Genomic DNA, 24,410 nt, shown 5'->3' on the forward strand with positions numbered 1-24,410 from the left:
ATATTTTGTGGAAAATCAGAACGGCTCTTTCCTCACAGGTATTGGGAAAGACCTCCCTATAAGGGTTAATTTGTTGTGTATAGGCTACCTGGGTGGAGGTTAGGATCCTTTATGGAACATTGGCCCCTCCTTTTACTATTAGCTGTGTCTCACGTACGTTTTTGTTAAGCGATACCTTTGATGGCAGACATCTTTCTTTATTTATACTTTAGCTGTTGTAATTTTGCCCCTGGCTGGACACTTAGATTGAACACTGTAAGCGTAGTCACGGCCAAAAAGGGAGAGGTGACGGAGTTAGAATAGATTTGGAGGGAGGGGTGAAAGACAAAGTGTCTTCAAGTAGTGCGATGTTCAAGGGTCTCCAGTGCAGTTCAGAGAGATTAACTGCGTCGCTGATACAGTGGACTCCAGAACAAAGAACCCTTTCAATAACAGTTTACATCAGAGACAGCTACGCTTGCCGGACCGGTTGTTTACCTCTAGCAGCTGGCTCGGGCAGCGCGTAGCTGCAGCGTAGACAGTACGTTGACTGAGCCTACGAAAGAACCGGTTGAATCACTTTCTAACGCTGGCTGGCTTCATGGACACGTGCCTCGGCGGCGACGGCGGACCTGACTCGACTGCCGGGTGCAGGGGGTTTAAATACTTCTCTGTCCGTCCACTGATGAGTCACTTCCTGCAAGAGTTATGCAGCAGCCAGTGCCGTAACTGGTGTTTATACGTGGAGGCGTTTGTGACTAGTTCTTGTCATTTCTTTCTCCTCCCTCCCACATTCTTATCTTCAGAAAATACGGAGGCCTCTAGGGTCTAGTGTACCAGCATCGTTTTGGATTTAGAATCGGTACGTTTACATCTGCGAATATTGTTGCTCTTTTGGGAGTACCTCAAGGCTCCAGTTTGGGACCTTAGTTTTCTTGATGTTTATTCGATGACTTAATTAATGGTTGAACGGTGTAAACCACGTTCGGTGTTAATGATGTTTGTATAATCTACTGATCGTCGCAGTCACAGACCACTGAGAGTTTTCGAACCAGTTATTAATTCTGTTTTAAGGTGAGCAAAAGTCAATTACATACCTATGGACCGAAGCAAAACAGTAGTAGAGATTCTAGAAAAAGCATATACTCGTAGTGTTCAATCTCGGTTTTATGTTCTAAGCTGTCTTGGAAAAAAGCTAGGAAGGACTTCGATCTATTATTCGGGCCTTTCGTATTGCAAATACAAACTTGTTTCGTGCCACATTCAGTATGCCAAAGTTGTCTGGAAACAGGTAACGCCAAGGCTGTGCAGATGACATTCCTATCATAGATGGTCTGGTGGAAGATTCTTGAGCTGGTTGCAGTTTACGTCATAGAAAAGTCTTCCATCAAGTCAGACTCATGGCTGACTTGTTTTAATAGAGTTTGTGCAGTTACGAAGTATCATCAGAGGATATAGATCTAAGAATCCGCGGCTGAGACCTCCATGAGATAGGTATTGTATGCACGGACTGATTGGCTGTTTTGTACATACAATTCTTTGAAAATTCATACTTTGCTCGATATTCGTGCTCTGAAGAACCTTGACCTTCCCGGGGATTCAAGGTCACCCCGTCGACCTTGAAGTCACGTGCGCTGTTGGTGAAAGTAAATGGCCTCCTGCAGCTGATTTCAACCGTTATTGACTCGGTAAACCAAAGTCAATAACAATATGGCTGTTATTGCAGCTAGTTTGCGTTATAATACGGTGTGTGAAGGTATCGCGGGGAGGTGTAGAGAAGTAGAGGGCGATGGGGGATCGAGCGCTTCAAGTCCCTGTGCTCAATATTGGCACCCGGTGTTGGCACACAAGATCGCCCTACTTTTCGTAAACCCACGTTATTGACAGCACCCTCTTATCTACACTGGGCAGATCCTAAAAACGCGTTCCGTCACATACTGCTCGCCTTATATCGGTCTGTATTTTGGGGTCTAAATCAAATTTCACAATTGTAAGTTGAATATTTGGTGCAATTACTTCCTCTGATACATTTCTGCAGGCAAACGTTAACTGCTAAGTATGCATAAAGTAGTTGACACCGCATTCGGTATTTACAGACTTTTACAATTTTAAAATTAACACAAAGGTTTGCTCCATTTGATTCACGTGGCAAAACTATGATCTCTTCAGCATCCAGTCCTAATTTGAAACCAATCCCAAAAAACTGGGTACGGAAAATGGGTTTTGGATAATTTTATATTCCGGCCTTTAAAACGAAATTGTTACGATGTTCGAAAATCCATAGCGGGTGGTAACACTTTTGTTTGTGCCGAATATAAAATGTTGTACCTTCTTTATTAACTATGTACACCTCTCAAAAATAAGAACAGTTAGTAGTCGTTGAAAATTGGTTAAATAGAGTTAATTACGACTACTGAAAAAATTCACTCGATGTGGGTTTTGTCGGAAAGGTTAACGCATTTTTTGTAAAACGGTCAATAATAATAAAATCAACAAATTTAACATTAGTTTACATAATTCATTGAGTTTTTGAAAGTTCGTCTATAGTTGCCTATGAAAGTTTCACTTGAGGTCAACAAACGGCAATTATGAGGATTTTCTTTAATACATTCTTTTAACCCTAACGTTGTATTTTGTCTTATTACAAAACCGCTTTACATGACGTATATATGTTTAGTTTTTTGTCGAAACCTCTTTCAACTTTTTAGGTCTGTCATTTAACTCTTTTCCTCTTAAAATAAAAAAAAAAAAAAATAAATAATTTGCCCCTTTACGTGTTAGGGCAAAATTAAGGCGTTATCTAGTCAGAAAGGCTTTTATAACTTGCACCAGTCCCTCGATATTATTTGAATATGGGCCCAACATTTATTTGCTTCGCTAACAATCTTTGTTAGCTATTGTTATTTATTAATATTTTATACAAACATTGTAATGTTGGACTGTATCAAGATCAAGGAAATGTAGAGTTCGTGAAATCCACCAGCTGCATCCCGAGAGAGTACGTACCACACAATATCCATTCCCACCCGGGATTTTACCATTCACATTTCAACAACACCAACCATCGCTAACTTTTAATGGATCGTGTGGCGGAAAATGCACTTCTACTAACAGCTCTTAGACTTTTAAAACTTTGCTTCCACTTGATTAATTTCAAAGCTACCACCATTGTGTCTTTCACGCCTGACTTTAAAATTATTGATGAACGTGTATTCCAAAAAGCTTAAATCTACTACAGAGCGTACAGCAAGGTTACATTATTTAACTAATTTTAAATTTAGTAATCAAGAAGTGAATAGATAACCTTGCGATTGTGTTATTATAATATACCGTATGTAATACTAAGGAAATTTATACTTTACGTTTGGGTTGTGTTAGCTGCTTAGATTAAATTAAAACTCTCAAGATGGCGGACGTATACTTTTTAAGTGTGTTTCTCTGTTGTGATTCTACAGAACAAATGTAAGATAGTGTTATAATCTTCGACACTACGAGTATTTTAGACCGAAGTCTATGTACTCTTTTTTTAAGTATAAGCTTTCAAAATGGCTGTCGTTCAGGGATATGAAAAAAACTAATTTGTTTTGTTACTTTTGTGAAATGATCGTTCTGCTCCTCCTGTCAGATACCCCATAACAGTAATGGGACACCCTGTACACTTTTCACTGATCAGCACTTCTAAGGCTGACCCGCTGATCCGCTTGATTAGATTTGGCCCTCCGACCTTTACATCATAACTTATTACAATACACGTCTCTGGTCATCCATCCTGACCTACTTAAATGTTCGAATTCAAGTACGAGTCATTTTAAATGGCTACACTTTAGGTTGGAACTCAGGAACTGGCAGCCATTTTTAGTTTTGCACCATTCGAACAATGTTAAACTGATAAGTACATTTTCTACCTTATTTTTGGTCTTAAAGTTGTTCAAAATAGCAAGTTTACCGGGTACGGTGTATACGAATCGTAAGGTATTTAAATTTTCCAAAATCAGCACGAGCTGTTAAAAACTGTACGTTTTCAAATTGTATAAAGTTTTAATATTGTATAAAAATTTTTTTTTAATCTGTAAACATTTGAATTTTTAAGTTGTATCAATAAATTTAGATATATAAGTGAAATTACAAGTAAGGGACAAAGTGGTTTGGGGTTTAACAAGGAAAAACACTTCGGGTAGTTTAACTGTCTTCATGTTACATAATAATTAGGGATACAATTTCATGTGCTGGAATATTGAGTTAAAATAAAATAAAAATTTTATCAAACATCCTTAGGTGTAATTAAAAAATTTGTTATTTAGTTTCAAGTTTTACTTCCATTTTACTTGTATACTTTGATTTTGAATGACGGATTAAAATCAAAAGTTGCCTTATTCTAAGAAACACAGGAATTGTAAATAAAGTAATAATACTATTTTTACAAGGATAATGTTTATCTGCTTGTAGGGAAAGGGTTATACATATTATTCCAGAATATAATTAAAAATTGTGTAAAATAGTACAGTAATTTAAACTAACCGTATACCGTAAATGCTAAAAAAAATTGAAAGCATCGAAAAAAAGTAACAACTAATATTTAAAAAATATTGACTTCATTGACATACATAACTGATAATGTATTAGAAACGTAGATTACAACGTAAGGATTATTACAATAACCGGTGTAAATGGTTGAGCGGCACAAAGAGCTCACGCGGTAATGACATGTTGCCACAATAATGATAATGTGCCACAATTATTGTTGTATAATCGTGCATTGTCTAGTCTGACCTTTATTGTCGGCCAGGAGTGACTGGTGACAATTTTATTGTACGTCCGCCAAATTTTGTTTAATTGCCGCTTGAGTTTTGACTGTAAAAAGTTGACGATTTCAACAAATTTAACGCAATGTAGTACAGCAATGTATGTGAAATGAGTGAGAATTGAATGTGAACAAGTGGTTTCTCAGTTTAATTGTTAATACCTCATTATATATCATCTTAACTAAAGTGCGGCACAAAACTTTAAGAGGCTTAACTCAAACCGAATTAGTCAGTATTTAATAATAATAATAATTTTTGGTATTTATTTACAATACCGTGACCATGGAAAATGGACTTTTTTCATGGGTTGGGCATTTATAGCCTAGTATGATTATCACAGGTGCATATAAACTGGGGGGAAAGAATATTATTGTATTATATTAATGCCTTTCGGGCATTATTGCGTTAAGGAGCAGGGGCATCACGTGATCTGGGATTCGACTTTTGCAAGCTAAAAGAGCAAGCAGTGCGCAGCACTGCGCAGCGGGCAGGCATCGTTAACAGGATTAACGTACTAGTCACTATCATTTCAGTAACTTATCACTTACCTTAATGTTCAGGTGGGGAATTGCTTCCACGTAAGATAACGAACATCCAACACAAAGGTGTGCCATTACCACTACTGAACTAGGAGGTTAAGAATAGACACGGAGGAACAAAATAGTTCAAAATGGCGTCTCTTCTTTATTTGAGAGAGCCGCGGAGTAATACCAAACTGTCAAATACGGATAGTGTTGCCAGAGGTACTGTCAAAAACAGTTTTCAGAGAATTTAAAAAAATCGTAACTCCTTTGATTTTCGTTGCCGACGAATTTTTTTTTCACTATTGTTTTCAGGAAAAATTGTAGTTTTCAGGGGGAAAAAATGAACATACCTTTCCATGGTCACGATATTATAAATTGATACCTAATTTTTATTGCAGACATTAAGCATTGTATTGCAAGCGTCATTGTAATACCGGGTGCCAAGTCTCACCTCCCCATCAAGTTTTTTATGGATAGAGATGGAGTGATTTACTTTAGGGGTTGTTTATATAACCAACTAAAAAGGTTTTTACGTTTGAAAATTATTGACTACCCCCCAAAGGGGTATTTTGGGGCAAGTCAAAATTTTTAAATAGGAACCCCTAGCAAGTGACACCTTATTTTAAAGGTATTATGAAAAGAAGAATAATGGCGCAAACTAGAGGTCTCTAATGTAATTCTTATCGAATTTGGTGGCCAATAAAAGTTTGACTTTTCTGTTATAAAAACGCACACAAACCCCCCCCCCCCACACACCTACAGTTTAAATTACATTTAAAGGTCTTGTAAGACAGATAAAACATTCACTGAATAGTTATTTTGAGAACGTAAAACACAAAATCATAAAACAAGTTATTACAAGAATCACCAGACATCAATAACCATGATTGACATTGCATTTATTACGTTTGGTTTTGTCTGACTGAAGCCCATTATGAAACCCTGGGAATATCAATAGCTGGTTTACAATCTCTTATTGTTCACCAGTTAGTATGAGAGATACATTAAGACCCTTCTGACACAGTAACTGTCACTTGCTAGGAGTTCCTATTTAAAAATTTTGACTTACCCCCAAAATACCCCTTACGATCGTTTATGCAACACGTAACTAATTGTTAATATTATCAAGATTTTTGGTTTCTAGAAGCCAACACCGGGAAATTGTTGTTTTGAAAATGTTAACAAGTGGATGATCTGACATTCAGGCACGAACAGTTGTTCATCACTGTTCCAGGCTAAGATTAAATGAATATTAGTTAGTGTGTGAAAATTCGGCGCTCAAACGTAGTTTGACACCAGTGTGATAAACAAACATATCACTAATCTACAGGTCTAATGTACTAATGCACTAGGAAATAATTGTTTGTAAAACTTTTTTTGAAACCAATTGACCGTTTTGTTGGTTGAAAATTTTCAATTGTTTAAAAAATAATGTTCATTTTTTTCTTTTGTATTCGGGGCAAGCTTTAATTAAGAGCCGACGAAACAAACCCTTGTTTTTCTCCATAAGCGCAATGTTAAATCTCGTCCTTAATTCGTAAGCTTTTTTTATAACTAAAAAAAAATTTGAACCATAAAAAAAAAAAAATGAATATGTTTTGTTTTCCTGTGTGTACCACATATAAATGGGGTCTTACTAGAAACAAGTTTAGTCACACAATGACTGGTGACACTACAACTACGTTCCGTAAAACTTCCGTGAGTGTTACCAATGCCAGGATATCCAACTGAACATAGGCGGTAACGGAAGCACTACCATTACATAGATATTGTCTCGAGCCCAATTTTAACCCACACCTTACCCTGGTGAGTACAGGATGAGGTTGTGGTCAGTGGCCCAAAAAGAATTTCCGTCGGGCATGAATATCGAGGCAATCAGCCGCATTCTGTCGAGAGTGAATGTGCAGGTGTTCCAGTGGGGAATGTCTGACAATGAATGATGGAGACAAAGCAATCCTCGCCATTCACATTCATGAGGTGTAGACCGCCTACTGACAAGACTGTCTAGAAGAATGTAGTTATGCAACCCTATTGTCTACCGCTGTCGAACAATTACCAGTCATATTCATTAGCCACGATTGTGGATGTTTTGCTGTATTTCTAATGTGTTTTTATCGTTGTACGCTTTCAGCAGGTCGTGTTGATCATTACGCGATGGGTTTCAATTATGTAGAATGATGAGTCATCCTTGACTATACCCTGTTCGAGTTAACTTTTCACTTGATGCACAATGTGGCAACACTGCACTGGCTGTCATCGGCCCGGATGTCTGTGTTTATCGGTTATCGTACATATTGTGTACAGAGTAGACGCCGTGCTGAGAAATGTGACATCATTTCACTCATCTATCCTTATTTCACTTATGGCATCTAGGGGACCACGTGGACTGAAATGAATGGTTGTAGAAGGTTTTGTGATACCTCCTGCAACAGTAACACAGATCCGAATGTTCTTTATTAAACGTGTCTATTGGGGAACATGGAGGACGAAAAAGACTAACGTGATCAGAGAAATTTACCACCGCTGATGTACAACGTTTCGAAAACTGGTATCTGTGTCCTTCTTCAAGTGTCAGATCCTTCAACATATTTTCTAGTAGAAAAAATAAAAACAGCTCTTTACATGTTTGCAAGGAATATTTTTGCACGTGCAGGCAAACTTTGACGTTTTTTTACGGTCGTGGCTATCGTGAATGTCCATCACTGATTCGGAAGTCGCTGAAATAAAAATATTCCTATCCACTGCCCTGCTTGTTTGCTGAACTGAACATGTCCTGAAAATTACACGACACGTTTCGAGACCTGGTATCCGCTACCTTCTTCAGGTGTAAATTACAGAAATGTTAATTTAAGCATTCAGGAAAATAAACACGAAACGTTGAGTTTTGTTATTTTAACTCATAAAGATGGCAAATGCCTGGAAACCTGGCAATAGTCATTTAAAATAATACCGTTGGTGAAGAGTACGAAAATAATGTAAATTGCACTCAATAAAACTGTCCACGGGACGTCCTCGTTAATCATAAAATGGACACGGCTGAAGTGGTGAATAAATTAGAAAACTCGCCGACCGCTCGGCCATAACGAATTGCGCCTTTTAAATTGACTTGGTTAATCTTCAGATTGGTTTGTTCTGGGCGTTTCTTTGTTCAACAAGAAGAGATGGAAATATAATAACGAGAGAAAGGTGGATCTTAAACTGTCTCGGTAATTATTTATCAACGTCTTCTTACTGTAGAATCAAAGAAACGATATCAGGATGCGAAAGCTGTTCATCTCTTTAATAGAGTTCACTTGGTATTGGATAATTTTTATTCTAGCACAAGGCATTTGTTTTTCAAGTCAGGAAGTAATGACTCCGTACCATGCACACAGCGAGTTTTGTATTATAGTTTTGTATTCATGCGGAATAGATCTTGTATTCATCGGTATCTAGTCAAAGGGGTTGTATCTCCTTGGATTGTATTAGTTACACAAGAGATAACTCAGCCGACGCTAGAAATTGAGGCACAGACAAAGTGAACGCTAGTGCTGCCATCTGTGGAGTGAGAAGCTCAGGTAGGCAATATTTCAAAGGCAACAATCAAAGTTCCGTGGCGCAGCCCTAGCGTCGAACCTTGAAACTAACTTTGATAATTTCCCTGACTTAAACACATCTCGTTCTTATGAATGTTTATATCTTCTGTGTAAGTAATACAATTAAAGTTAATACTTAGTCCCACCTGTTTACGATACATTACCATTAATTTTGTACTGTATATATTATCTTTCGTTATCTTCAGATTCTCGTTTACTTCTACTTCATGTGGTGGTGTTGCACATTGTTACATTTATAGTGTGCTGAATGGCCCCCTGAACCCCCGTTAGATACGCCCCTGTCGCGTACGCTTGGCTGGCCCTGTCAAGGCGGCCCCGGGTCAAGGTGTCTCCGAAAATGTCGCTTTCTACATTGCACCGTCCTGAGAAAGTCGAAATTTTGGGCGGCAAGTCTGAACCTTACCGCCATTTTATAGACCATCGAAGACTATTCGAGTTGTATTTCGAACGTAAGTGTTTCCCGTTGTAATTATAGACTGCTGAAGGAAATGAGGTACGTTTCATCTCTAGGAGAGATTCAGGAGATTGTAATGTAATGGTTGACTGTAATTAATTACTGTGGTTTGTATACGCTGTAATTGTGGTCTTAAGAAGCACCTAAAGCGATATGAGCAATGGCAAAGCGCTGCGGTTGAACGACCCACTTTGTTACCACCATCATAACACAACGTTTCGAGGATTGGTATCTATCCTCTTCGTCAGGTGGGGGTTATTATTAATTCATATAAAAATGACAGAAAGAAGAAAAGGAAAAGGCTTCAAACATACCGAAAGTTGCTTGGAATCCAGTCCAAGCGTTGTCACAGCACAATTTGCCTTTTTCCTTCTTTCTGTTCTTTAGTTTAGTGTATTAATAACCCCCCCCCTCCACCTGACGAAAAGTATAGATCTTAATCCTCGAAACGTTGGGAAATGACCGAAATACTGTTATCCTTGCAAACTTTCCATCGTCAATAACAAACTTTAAACAAAGAAAAAGATGAATTAATTAATATTATAAACTGGATACAAGTTTTTTGGACTAAATTTTGAAAGAATGTGAATTTGGTAGCTGTCGTTGGTGGGCTAGCAGTGTTTATACCGTGATTATGGTCTACAAAATACTGTATGTGAAAATTCGGTACATCTATTAATGTAAGGTCGTTGCATGAAAGTCATATTAGAGTTTAACGAAAAAACAAACCATTAAAGTGTAAATCGCATTTCTACTTCTTTTGAGTTTCCATAATTATCATGTATCCCGCAATAAAAACGTTAAACAATTTTAATTGTCAAATCTCTCTTATCATCACAAAACAAGACCGTAACGACGTGATTGCATTTTAATGACACCTAGATTTCTTCCAAAAGTAAGGTAGTTACGTTGCATAGTTAATTACAACTAACGATGTAGTGCAATGAAAATTACTATTAATATTCAAAATGACCGTATGATTCAGAATATAAAAGTTGTGTTGTGGACCCCTTCAAAAACTAGTTTTGACATATCAGAGTTCCTTAATAATCAGAATTGTAGCTTTCTTAAGGGGGCAACGTACCCAAAAAATTGATTTTTTCTAAAAAAAAAAAAAATTATTTTATTTTTTAGCTTCTAAAAATTATTGGAAACAATAATCAATTATTGGTTTTGCATTATCATTGCCAAAGTGTGTTATTTTAAATAAAATCTATTAGCGTGTAGAGCTGATTTTGTCTCCTCCAGGCGGCCATTATAAGTGACAAGCTTTATATCATATATATATACATATATATATATATATATATATATATATATATATATATATATATATATATTCATAATATATAATATAACTAGCCTATTCATTGCTAATGTATTTTAATTGCTATATTCAGTATAGTACGGGAGCTAGCAACGTTTCTAAAAAACAAGAATTTCAGGTCAGCTGAAATTTTGATATGCTGTCTTTCTTGCTCTTTCGGTTGGAGTCCGGGCTATCTGGCTGGCGGTAGTGGTTGCGTTTATTAATGCGCATCTTACCTGCACAGGTAAAAAATCCTGGAGCGCTTCGGCAAATGGACAACATGGCGTCAGTCTAAAGTCACATGTTTGTTTTGTGTTATTTGTGGTGTTTATTTATTAATTTCGCTACAATCGCCAGTGGTTAAAATGAAATGTGTTTCTGTAATTAAAAAAAAAGCACTTCAAAACTGTCTCTCTCCAACCACCTGTCTCATTTATTTCAGTAGGCAGTTCAATGTCACGGTACTTTAATTTATATTTTAAACGTATATTCAAAACTTCCTGGCACTTCTTCAGTTTATCAACCACGAAAAGAATGATTTTATCTTTATGTCCTTTACAGAAACACATTTCATTTTACCACTGGCGATTGTAGCGAAATTAATTAAATAAACATCACAAATTAACACAAACACAAAACAAACATTGTGACTTTAGACTGACGCTATGTTGTTCATTTGCCGAAGCGCTCCAAGATTTTTACCTGTGCAGGTAAGATGCGCATTAATAAACGCAACCACTACCGCCAGCCAGATAGCCCGGACTCCAACCGAAAGAGCAAGAAAGACAGCATATCAAAATTTCAGCTGACCTGAAATTCTCTCTCAAAAACGTTGCTAGCTCCTATACTAGTATATTAGAATGTCATAGTTTCAGAACTAAGATCCCAGCTTTTTTATGTGTGGTAATCACTCAGTAGATCAGCTGTTGTCAGTGATCAGCTGTTAGTTTCCAGTTACTTTACTCTAACCTCACTTTGTGAATGACATGTGTTTTTTTGTGTTTTGTTGAACAATTTAGTGATTTAGACTATTAGATTTGATTTAGTCATGAAGCAATCAACTAAAATCAATACTAAGAAGAGTGTTGCAGTCAAAGAAAAGACTGAGCTTGAAGTATAAAAAATACCGTCAGGAAGTTGAATTGAAAGAGATGAAAAAGAAAGAAAAGATATTAAAAAAAGAAAGGTGTTACCTATGGGGCTAGACTCTTTTAAATGTAAAATATATTTACACTAAACACAAAAACAATGATTATGTAAATAGTTTTTACTTTTCATGGTATAGTAAACATATGAAGTTTTTTGCCTTTTCCCGTAAGTTTGTTTTTTCCGTGTTTTTCAACACGTTTTTACAACGTAACTTCTTTATTTATTGACCTAGAAAACCTCATATTTTGTACATATGATCTTCAATATATAGTGCACAAAGTGTAGTATGGGATCAAGTATATTTTAAATCATAGTCCTAATATAATTTTTTCCATTTATAGAAAAATATAAATTTTTTATTGAAAAAATTAAAATAAAATGTCACTTACCTATTTTGATAACTACACAAAATTCCATACTACACTTTGTAATGCTATTTATTAGCTTTAAAACAATTTCTAAAAATTTTGGAATGGATGCAATACAAAAGCAGCTATGGTGTAAAACAAGAATTATAATTTTCTTGAAAAAACCCCCTCCCTTTCCCCCTGAAGAGGGGTGGGAGGGGGGTTAATAATATTTTTTCTTTAAAACCCTGTCCTAGAGAGACACTTTAATGAACAAAAAGATTAATTAGTAACAGAAATTAAAAAACATATGTTTTGGGTACATTGCCCCCTTAAGGGAGTGTTATTTTGGTTATTGGCTGAGCTTTAGCAAAGCCTATCACTGGTGGCGTTGGAAAAAATTTCATCTGTCTGTCTGCACGATATCTCGAAAACTAATTGACCTATAGACTTGAAATTGAGCATGAAGCCTAATTTCTATATGAGGAACACTGAATTCGATGATGGTGCACGTCACTCCATGGGATTTGGCTGAGCGTTAGCGAATATTTTCACATTGGTATTTTGGATAGCCATGATGACAACGAGAAAATCACAGAATAAATACATTAATTTGTAAACAAACTCACTAAACCCCATAAGAAATGTAAACGTGTGACTTATTAACACACGTAGTCTAATTATTTAAACACATATAGCATCATTTTATTGGGAATTAGTGGGTAAATTTTAATTATTTTAACACTGACGTGAAACCCGACTTGATGAACAGCAATCTTAATGTATCTTGTGGCAGATAAAGATTTCATATTTAGACATTAAAATTTCTATGAAACAGTTTTTACAAGAATGTGTTCTATGATGCGTCAATTTCGTGATAATTTATTTTTTGTATGATTGCCTGTATGTCTTATCTGTCTGCAGGAAATTTTGTATGCAACCAAGCAAAGCCTGTTACATTACAACACGTGGTGTGGCGTACTTCTAACTTCTATTAATAAAGTCCCGACTTAATTCCATATAATGTTATATATGTTATGTAAGTAAACATATAATGTAAACATATAAAAGTACCTTAGCAACTTGGGTTAGTGGTCAATATCCATCTTTTTATCAATATGTTAATTTGTGCTGTTTGATTTCAGGTAAGTACACGATGCTTCTTGCCGATAATTGTAGTCCAGCTCTGGTAAGTTATAGGAAATAGATTTTACTATTGATTACAAAAAGGGTTTTCTTTGCATCTTGGAGAGTGAAGAAAGAAATTTGCTTGTGCATCACAATAGAAATTTTATTTGCTGAACGATGATTATAAGATATGTCTGTTCCTGATGTTGGGCGAAGATGATGGAAAAAGAAATTTATTGAAGATTGTTAAGGAAAAATAGTTCTACCTGAATAATTTTAACTTGATCAAAATAGCTTTACATACGCCTCACAGGTGTTATTTTTATTAGCCTATTATGATATTTAAGAACTATATGCGATAGTTTTGCGTCGTAATTTTATTGATCTTGTAATTTGTGTTTTGTCATTATCTTAAAGTTTTAGTTTTACTAGTATTAAATTTCTTTTAATTAACGCCAGTTCTGATTTATTTGTGATATAATTAATTAATAATTCCTTATATGGTATATAGATATAGTTCTAATTGTTGGTTTGAAAGAACAGATGGCCTCAAACTATAATGAGGTGTGCGATGTTATTAAACAGTTTCTCTCATCTTTTCCTAATGGAAACGCTTCCATTACGCTAAGCAGCGTGATAATGGTTTATCCAGCGTATTTCACTTGTTACGGCCTTATAGTTAAATAGTTCTCGCGGGGGGTTATAATGGTAGAGTTTATGTACTGTAAAAAACACTTAGCTGTTAGTTTTTTAAAATTTTAATTAAGAAAAAAACGATTCTTATTCTGCCGTTATAGGAATTGCACAGGCTAATAGGAAACGCCAGTTCCGGTTAAATACTCATTGACCAGTCCGTTTTCCAAATGCTAACAACCGTATTAACCGCCGAGAAACGACAAAATACCGCTTATCGGCCTTGTAATACCGATTGTTTCCGCTAGGAGCGCCTACAACAGCAGTTTTATGGTGATGATCGCGAGCCTTTGCGCAGGTCGCTGCGCATTGGAAGTATTATTAGTTGGCGGGAAAAAAATTATCGTAACCACTGCCATTACGAATCGTTGGAGGGAAACAGCTGATCGTGGATTTCACTTCCGGTCTTATTTCCCTGGCTCCTTGATTGGATAAATTAATAAAAACCGAGTGCTTTTTTGAGTTGTGAAAACTAGATTAGGTAGGTACTTTTGTTAAAAAGACTAGTCTGTCTTTTCACGATGAAAGGAAAGTCTCAACATCATCAAGTTACTTTAAAGGGATTTTTGAGATTCGTATCTAAAGGAAAGCATGAGCTAGGTGTGGGAGAAGGTTAGTATTCTACTTAGTGACACTTCTAAAATCTGGATTTCTAATTTAAACAGAGGTTTGAAAAAGGCAGTCATCCTAATGTTGTGCACAAAGGAAAACAATCATTTGTTGGTTTAGGTTCGTGTTTGATGAAGATTGTGAGTTTAAGATGGAACATTTTCGACAGTTCAGTTGCACCTACGTTTCGAGATGTGCAATCTGATCGCTTCCTCAGGTGGCATGCTCACAGGAGGAATAATGTCCACCAGAGAAAGAGATCGGTTGCAGGTGCCGAAATGTAGTGTTCCGGAATTTTGTATAACTGAACGTTTGCCAAAAAATCGGGAGGAAACTTACAAACTTACGGCTAACTTAGCAAATTTATATTTATTCATATTTTGGATCTTTATGTAACATTAGTAATTCGTAACATGATTGGAGAAGATAAAATTATATTATATATACGCACATTATACTCGTATTACTTCGAATTTAGGGATTTGAAACTTTGCGAAGAATCGTACGGACACATTGTTTTAAGGAATTAGTAATGCATTGTACTGATTTAAGGAGTCCTATGCATGTGCTAAAAATTGCACTACATTCAGTTTACCCATTTATCGATTTTTAAAAACTGCCCCACCAGATTTGTATACGTAAAGAATATTAAATGGTTGAACTGAAAAACGAGAATGGCGGTGTCAACGTAGTATATTAGTGTGGCAAACAATAACCACTATACAAGGAACCACCAGAGACTGCAGTTGGCGGCGACCAATAGAATGGACTGGCCCTGCGCGACGTTGCCACACAACTGCCGCTGCCGCCCGGCACGGCTGGCGCTGATTGTGGCTGATAAACCGCTGCGCTGTCACAACTAACACTGATACTGAACATTTAAAACTTATCAGTATAATTGAAAAACAATATTTAAAATGCGTTGACAGTTTGCTATATTATATTTAAATTACTTGTATAGTTTATTAGTGTTACTTACAAACTAACCATCGATTTAAAACAAACAAATCGTCCCGTCAGTAGTTAGTCAGAGTAAAGTACTTGCTTATTTCCATACGATACAACAATCGTTTCAGTGATTTTAAACGATTACTAAACACACACAAAATTAATATACATGTTGCTTATATTGGACACTGCATGACGTGTTGCTTGATTGAAAATAATTAAAAAAAATATAACAATACAATCAATTTTAAAATTATCGAACAATTATATTTTTAAATTATGAAATAATCAAATTTTCCACTAAATAACTTTTAGGGGCCTACTATTTTAAAGTGAAATACGTTTTAAAAAGCATGATTGACTTAATAATATTCTTACCTTTGCACTTGTATATTATTTATTCGCTCTCAGGCGGCAATATTTATTTATTTTTATTTTATTTATTTATTTTTATTTTACATGCTCCAAAACAGGTAACAACCCAATTACATTGGGGCAGTTTCTCTTATTTACAATACAATATATTGTGGGTTAAAGTCCCCAATATCGTAGCCAAAACCTCGGAGTCTTCTTCATTTTCACTTTCTGCCTCACTGCTACTCGTGTTAGAATTGTCTGCTAAGTTTATAATTATTTGCTCTACAACACTTGTGCGGATACATTCCTTTTCAAAATCAGCTTGCTGCAAGGCTTCTGCGTGCTGAACTCTTGATTGCCAGCCTTCTTTAGTCACTTTGTCCAGAGCATCATGAACAAGTTTCTCAACGTCGGTTATTTTAAATGTCTCATTATTACGTGCTACCTCTCCCTCACTTGAGCCCATACCATTTCAATGGGATTGTACTGGCAGTGATAAGGAGGGAGCCTGACAACTGTATGTCCCATTTCATTGGCTAATACGTCGAGTTCATAAGTTTTTTGTTGGGTTTTTATATGGGAGAACCCTCATTATAAGTTCTGGTTTCGTTTCTTTCATACAGTATTGTATGTTTTTTCGAGACAGCCAATTTTGAATCTCTTCCTTTCTCCACGATGAATTTGGAATTTTCTCGGCGAGTACTGAGTGGTATGGAGCATTGTGTCCATAACGATGATCGAGCCTTCTTCCAAAATGCATAGCAATTTTTTAAACCATTTTCTAAACGATTAAGCGTTCATTCCATCGTGATAGTCCGAACTGGATGATGTCCTTAGACCGAAAAAACCCACTTACATTCTTTCAAAAAACCCATCTTTTTGCCGAACCGACATGACAAAATTATTAATCTTCTACCTTTGCCGAGAGGAAAACCTTTAGTCCACCAGACTCAGTCGTATCCTGCCATATGTATTTTCGAGTATGGTTTTCATTTAACCCATGTTTCATCATCGAGGTAATATATGGGCCTACAATCACCAGATTCTCTAAGCTCTTGCATAAATCTCAAAAATTTTATAAACGAGCCGCTACAATATAATTTCGTTTCCAATAAAAACTTTCTACCATCATTGGTTTTCTTATACAATAGGCACACTGAATGACTGACGGTCAGAGACCGGAAGGAGGGAGGGGCTGTTTCTTGGAAACAAGTATGACTCATCCGTCTGGTATTGCCACCACTGCTGGCTGGTGCGGCTTTTGTTTACAGGTATTTCACCCGTTTCCTCCACATTTTCACTCGTCTAACATCATCTATTATGTACTGTGTTCAAATTTCATTGGATTTTATAAAAAACCGTTACTTTAGAATTTTATAAGAAAGTACATTCATATTGTAAAAATACTTGTGCTGTATGATTTTTCAACTATGGCCAGTTTAAATATTTAAATCATCCACGTGTGAAAACAATTTTACATAACACAGATTCAAGACTATTAATAGCCAGGTAGGAAAAAATGCTTTCAAATGGTTATAACATTTATGAGAACCGAAGTGCGTAACAAAACCGTTTGCGGCAACAATTCCCACCGTTATATACTGAATAAGTATATTTATGGAAAAGAACATATATTTCAGATGTATTTGATAACTTTCTTACCAAATTGAAAATCCATTTAGTATAACATGATTAATACTATGCAAACATGTAATGCCTTATTATATATCAGTGTGATAATGGTATTATCTAACTGTTAAATACGGAAATTAACGTTTTTGCGGTATTTTTTTATGTTTTTTTAAAATTTATTATTTCGGCTAAAGATTTTAAATCCTATGATCTTCGTATATGAGCAATATAATTCAATAATTTATTCCAATCCATTTAACTAAACATGGAAATAAGCTACAGAGATGTACTTTTTTTTTAAATGACCGTAAAATTACATTTTGTAATACGTAGTTAATTAATTCAAGACAGCTCTAAACATTTCTTTCGAGCGTTACGATTAAGTATTTTAAGAACGCTGGACTCGCGCGGCTTGTGATTACAGCGGGGAACAAGTTTGGCAACGTCGCTCAGTTCTCGTTGGCCGCTCCAAGGTCACGGGCAAAATAGGCTCCTCCCTCAACTGCACTCTCTTGTGGTTTTTTGTTTAAATATGAAATAATTTGTTATTACTTCTGAAGTATTTTTTCCGTTTCCTACACAATTGTGGCTTTCTATCAATGTGTAATAAACTTTTTTCGCACATTTTGTTATGTGAGAGAGGTGCCGAGATTGTGGCCGAATAGTTATTTGAACATCAATTATGGAATGTGGAACGAATGCCCAATAGCAATTCGAAAATTTTAGATTTTTGTCAATGGGGAAAGAGATTGTTGCGTGTTTAATACAGTTGAAGGTTAAAACAACAATAAGTTTAGAGTATAGTTTAGGGGTTTTTTTTTTAATAAAATGGTTGTTTGTACTAAAGCAAGATACGGTGACTGTACTCCAGCTGACCTTTAATTCTAAGTCGAGGTGAAAACCGTAAGATTAAAGTCCCGGCCGGGCAGTGCGTGTTTCTGATTCTTTCTTACCTCTCCCCCCGCCACCCGTTCAAGTACTCGAGCCTTATCACTACTTGCCATCGCTTTGCTGCTAACATGCACCGCCTTTTGTTTCCAAACAGTCTCTTAAGAGCCGGCTGTACGGAAAATACCCTGAGCTTTTTCCGATAGTGTTAATCCTAGTACACTTTTTTTGGACTTATTTTTTATTGTATCATTGTGGGTGGTGTCTCATTTTAAAGATATAATTAATACGCAACCATTTTTTAGTTTGTTCTGTAAATTGTATTCTTTTTGAATATTTTGACGACCAAGTACAAACAAGTGTTATAAACTATTTTGTGAATATCAAAATATAGAACAAACACTAAAACGTGTTTGGGTGCTTATTAATTAGGGATATATATCTTTAAAATGAGGCATCTTCCATAGAACTACGACTAAAAACAAGGTCGTAAAAGTGCATGCAATTTAACATTATTCTTATGGGGCTGTAATCAAGATGGCAGGATCTTAAGATCACAGTAGAGGTATACAACATACTACTAGAAATGTGGTTAAAGTACTGACGTATTTCGACGATATGGCCGAGGCTTATTTTATAATAAATAGGGCTGAAGTTACAAGATATGGTTGTAACGTAAATAAAATTGAAATGTTTTTAAAATGAAATGACATTGTAGTGGGAGTAATTTTGGTTTGCTGAGTTTTTTGGGATTTGTTATCACTTTAGTCAACCCGAGGCTTACAGATTGATTTGTTATGGTGTAAACACGTAGTATAATGAGTTGTTATGGTGCAAACATTTGGTTTAGCGAGTATTTATGGTGAAATCACATAGTTTAATGAGTCGTTATGGTGTAAGAACGTAGTATAATGAGTTATTATGGTGCAAACCTGTGGTTTAGCGAGTATTTATGGTGAAATCACATAGTTTAATGAGTCGTTATGGTGTAAGAACGTAGTATAATGAGTTATTATGGTGCAAACATTTGGTTTAGCGAGTATTTATGGTGAAATCACATAGTTTAATGAGTTGATATGGTGTAAGAACTTAATATAATGAGTTATTATGGAGCAAACACATAGTGTAATGAGTTGTTAAGGTACAAACACACACGGAGCTTACTGAAGTACGTATTACACTTAGACTTATTTCTATGATGCAGATGCCTAGCTTGTAGAGTTACCATATCACTTAGTACGTTTATGTGGTGAATACACATTGTTTGCTGAGGTGGTATAGATAGTGCAACGACATCGCTTATTAGATCATATTATCAGCGAGAAAGGTTAAGGTTTACCATTTTGTTACCAGTATGAATGATTCTTTTTATTCAAGCAGCGTTTCGCTTCAGTGCAATAAATCAAACGACGACAGGTGATTTTTGGTTAAAAAATATAAGTGTGAAATATTATCAAATGTTCTTCATAAGTCATCCGTCTATAACTTGTCAATTATTCATTATTTAGTGCATGTACGCACAAAATACATAAAATGCAACAATTATTTCCATGGGCTTTCATTTTATTTAAATAGACAACACAACAGTTTTTTAAATAGAAACATTCTATAAGGAAAAATTAACGTAACGGGGTTGGCATCCCACTACTGTTACATTTATATGAAACATAACAGAAATATATACTTTTTGTAGTCATAAGCAGTATGTAAAGTATATTAAATGTAGTTACACAAAACCATAAATAATAGGTTAATTTGTACCCGTTTTATTTTAATTACTTGTATTTATACGGTAATATATATTAGTTTTTAATAGGTAGCATTGTCTTTAAGAGAGTTGTATTCAAATTTTTTGTACGATATTTTACACTTGAATGTGTACAAGTTCTTATTCCAAAAGTTGAGAGAAATCTAAGGGGATGGGAATTTATAAAGTCTTTTTTTATCCGTTATTTTTCTAACTAAATCATTTTAAAACCTGAATTATTCTGTTCGTTAAGTCTTGAACATTTCCCCATTGCATTTCAATGTTCAAGACGATCACTTCGTACAACAGCATTATAATATTGAGGAAGGTTGCGGCAGGGTATCCGAGAATTGTGACTGGTATGGAGGATACTGTCACTAAGGGCGAACGATGATTGTCAATGTGATTCCGACATTCCAGGATCGATTAGCCACGCGAAGGTCGTCCAGTAGTTCAACGGTCTGCCACGTCACGTCGGAGCGCTCCTGTCCGAGTCTGGCGGGAACTGGATTAGTTGCTACAGTGTCCGCTAGGAGCGTCAGTGAGTCACAGTCACAGCTGTTTTCGTCCCGAACGAGAAGTAGTTGGAGATTATTGAATTTTGCGTGTTCGATAATACCGTCGCGACATTTCAGTTCGCGTTTGTCAGTAATTAATTTAATTGTTCTACCGTTGTTTAACAGTGTGCATTTCCGGTTTTGTGCGGGTTTTGCGGCACAGTTTGGATAACAGAAAGTGAAATGTGAAGTGTGTGCTGTGAATTGTTTGACAGGTGCTTAATGTTTGTGTTTTGTTAGGTTATAATTTCACTTTTCACGAATTTATCTGATCGCTCTGAACCACTTTCACAGGTTAGGTTATGTTGCACTAAGTGTTAAGTAATGCAATTGCATTTTGATCATTGATAACACCGAAATGTAATATTATACTACATTTTTACCACTAATAATCCTAGGTAACTACATTATAGAAAATCGCGACAACTTTATTTTTGTATTTAATATATACTGTAGTTGTTATCAAGGTTTACTAACAGTTTACAGTATCATATACACGCACTATTAAATTTACAAAAAATATATATTACTTAAAAAAAACCAATGGCCCTGCTGATAGTATTAACAGGTTGGAATAAGTTAGTTTAAAATAAAAATGTTATCGTTTCTGTACCCGAAGTAAAATAAGGTATATACGATAGCGTTTCCAGTTCAACGATGCCAATGATGTCACCGTTGATGTCCCGTATGTCAGCAGGCAGGTTGCGTGTGTGTTGCTCGTTCACACGGGATCGATACCTTCTTATTTAGTTTTAAATTTGTGGACAAGAATACACGTACTAAGTTGAGTGTGGTATAACTGTCTACTGCCCAAGAACTTTAAGAGCGAGTTCAGTCGTTTTGTGTTTGAATGTCGAGTTAAGCTCAAATTCACCTTCATCTTATAATATATAGTGTCTAGGACATGTCGCTGTTACGGACTTGACTCCTGAAATCTTTATTGAAATTGTGGGGTGGATTGTAAATGGCTGCAAAATGTGCACTTGAAAGGTATTACACAATATATTGCTCCTTTCACGTTCAAATTGCTGTACGGAAAGGCCGTACAATGTGTTTCAAATGGGAATTTCAGCTGTGTACTACACATATGGCCTGGTGCAGCTTATGTCAGTCTGTATTCAATAATTAGTTTCAATTAATTAATGTTCAGTAATGTAATTATATATCTATTGACTGCCTTGCGCGTTTACAGTTATATGTGTTACCTAAAATACGTTGTTATAGAAGGTTCAGTGACTTTACAAGCATGTAGCACATGCGTGTACATTACACGTACATGTTGTTCTTAGAGGTGAACATGTACGTTTCAATTATAGATTTTTCTCTCCTATTCATCTAATAACTGTTAGAACGAAATAAAAATTTTGAAATAAGTTTTAGTTACAAAACAATGTATTGCTTAATTTAAATATGGCTTATGTGGTGATATATTTGTTACACTATTAACGCAGAAACACAAAAACACGGCTAGTCTTTAAACTTTTTGGAATTTAAAAGCAGTCGCTTGCTGACTGAAATCCAGATCGAAGGTGACAGCTTGTCGCCTTGGGCAAGACAGAGCATTATTGCGGGGTATCTCTATCTCTCTCCACTTCGCAGAAAAGTAGCATTAAGCAAAAGAACAAGAAATGTAATTTTTTCATTCCTCCATACACATTTATCGTAATACACAATCAATTAATGTTTTGTTTTATTTTTTACCTCATACACCCGTGCCCATTGACCCCGTTACACAAATTTGTCAACACTAAATAAATATGAACTTTTTCAAATTGAAATATTAATGAGCCTTCACGTAGCCAATTTAGAGGGACGGTACAATTTTGCCAAGCACTGTGATTTTAACAAAGATCAAATTTATTTTGGTACTTGTAGTGTTCAATTGTCATGCCTATCAGGTGAGAAATAAATTCTGTTACCAACTTTCAACCTGCGCTTATTTTGTCATAACCTAATATTTTGAAAGTAATATCCAGCTGAAGATCAAACCCTCTTGTATCAGGTACAAAAGGTGAATCGCGTTTTCCCATGGTGCGAAAATGTCACGAAATTTCCCGTTTTTTTAAGCGTATTCACCAATGTATAGTGCTTCATGATTGGGTATATTGGTGGTGTCATAGTCGCCTTGAAAACTATTGGAGACTGGCAGTTACCCGCGGCTTCGCACGCATTTTCGCAGGTTTTGAATCTGTATAAACACCGAGTGAATTTATTTCCGACGCCAATGTTGATTTTGCCCCCTTCCCACGACCAAGAAAATATGTAAAAAGTGTGTGTTTACGGTGATTGTAACTTACTCCTATCTTAGTATTTTTGTTACATAGCTGATTTGGCATCTTTTCCGATCAACGAAATGTATATACATACACAGCTCTGAGAGAAGCCTTCTTTTGTAAAAAGGCAACTAATTTAGGTTTGAATATTCCTTATATGTAAAGTAAAAGTTAGACTACGTTGTTTTTTAGATCAAATACTTACTGTATTTGATAAAAATGTACAGTTAAAACTATATTAACAGTGACACTACGCGTTTGTTTCTTTATAAACTGAAAACTATTGTTAATATCTTAGTACATTTAGAGCTGGAATTGACACATTATTTCAAAAGCACAGTCCAGCGAACTTTCATCTAGCATTCATAGTTCTTGCCGACTGCTTCAAAGGGAGTATCTGGAGTCAAATTATGACCTTCTTATGCTTTAGGGCATTTACTAAGGTAGATGAGTAAACTGCTTGAAAAATAATGGTCATTCTCACCATGATTAAAAATTACTCATATTAGAATTATTCACTATAAACGTAAACAAATTGAAAATAATAAAAAATACTTAATTTATATACAAACACTCCAATAATTACCAAATTGTATTTTTGTGAGGTCTCTCGTGTTCAAGGAACACATCATCAGACCCACATAACTGAAATAAAAACTTGTTAAGACGAAGTTGGTAGAATGTATAATAAAAAATGTTTTCACAGAACAGTTGATTACATTAGACATGCTCTTTTAATTAATAATTCTCAACTTTAGAGGCCAAGATGGGATTTTTCTCGCGTGTTTACAGACCAGTGTGGCGTAGCCCAGAGAGATTTTCGAAATAAGAATAGACCTATATTCATCCCAGGAATCGTAAGAATGTGTATGTAAAATTTCAGTACAATCGGTTTGGATTATTTGTAATGTTATACGATCATGTGGGGTCATAGGAGCTGCTGGGTTCCAAACTCACAATAGAAACATTTTCCGGGTCTACTAAATGGGCCCTCAAGTGGTCTTCAAAGGCTTTTCAGGAATTCAGTGCATGTGGAAAGACAGTCTTTTCAGGGATTTCATGAAATCCCGTCTAGAGGCGGTAGATTACCTCTCTCAGGATAGTCCACGCCGCCGCATCTACCGCAATGGAGTCGCCGTCTCGCAATTAATGCTGCAATTAAATCGGCGGCTTTCCAACCCGTAATTGCCGCAATCCGAATTGTAATTGTGGCGGAGATTGTGGATCAATTAATCGGGGTCGTGGGCCCGCGGTGGGGTCCGCTCGGCGATCCACACTCAGCGATCCACTCCAGTTGGACTGCAGCAGAAGCGTTAGCTGCACCGCTGCCTCGTGTCCAGAGAAAGGGACTTTCTACAGACGTGAATTATTGATAATAGTATGTACGCGTCGTCATGCCAGGCTGTTACACCTTCCCC

General features: G+C 35.9%; 1 protein-coding gene across 4 annotated transcripts in view; it reads left to right on the plus strand.

Moving 5' to 3' along the window:
* The window catches only part of LOC124367984 (trafficking kinesin-binding protein milt-like), a 143,955-nt gene that overhangs the window by 40,383 nt on the left and 79,162 nt on the right, over window positions 1-24,410 (plus strand). For 2 of the 4 annotated variants that reach the window (XM_046825245.1, XM_046825247.1), the window contains exon 1: window positions 20,692-20,934. The exons of 1 other annotated variant lie outside the window; for it this stretch is intronic. The gene's annotated coding sequence lies outside the window, so the exon portion shown is untranslated. Of the gene's footprint in view, window positions 1-20,691; window positions 21,014-24,410 lie in introns of those variants that run through there. One more of the 4 variants, XM_046825246.1, reaches the window with a different exon arrangement.

This window comes from Homalodisca vitripennis, chromosome 8, assembly GCF_021130785.1.
Source record: "Homalodisca vitripennis isolate AUS2020 chromosome 8, UT_GWSS_2.1, whole genome shotgun sequence".
In the NCBI taxonomy this organism is placed as follows: Eukaryota; Metazoa; Arthropoda; class Insecta; order Hemiptera; family Cicadellidae; genus Homalodisca; species Homalodisca vitripennis.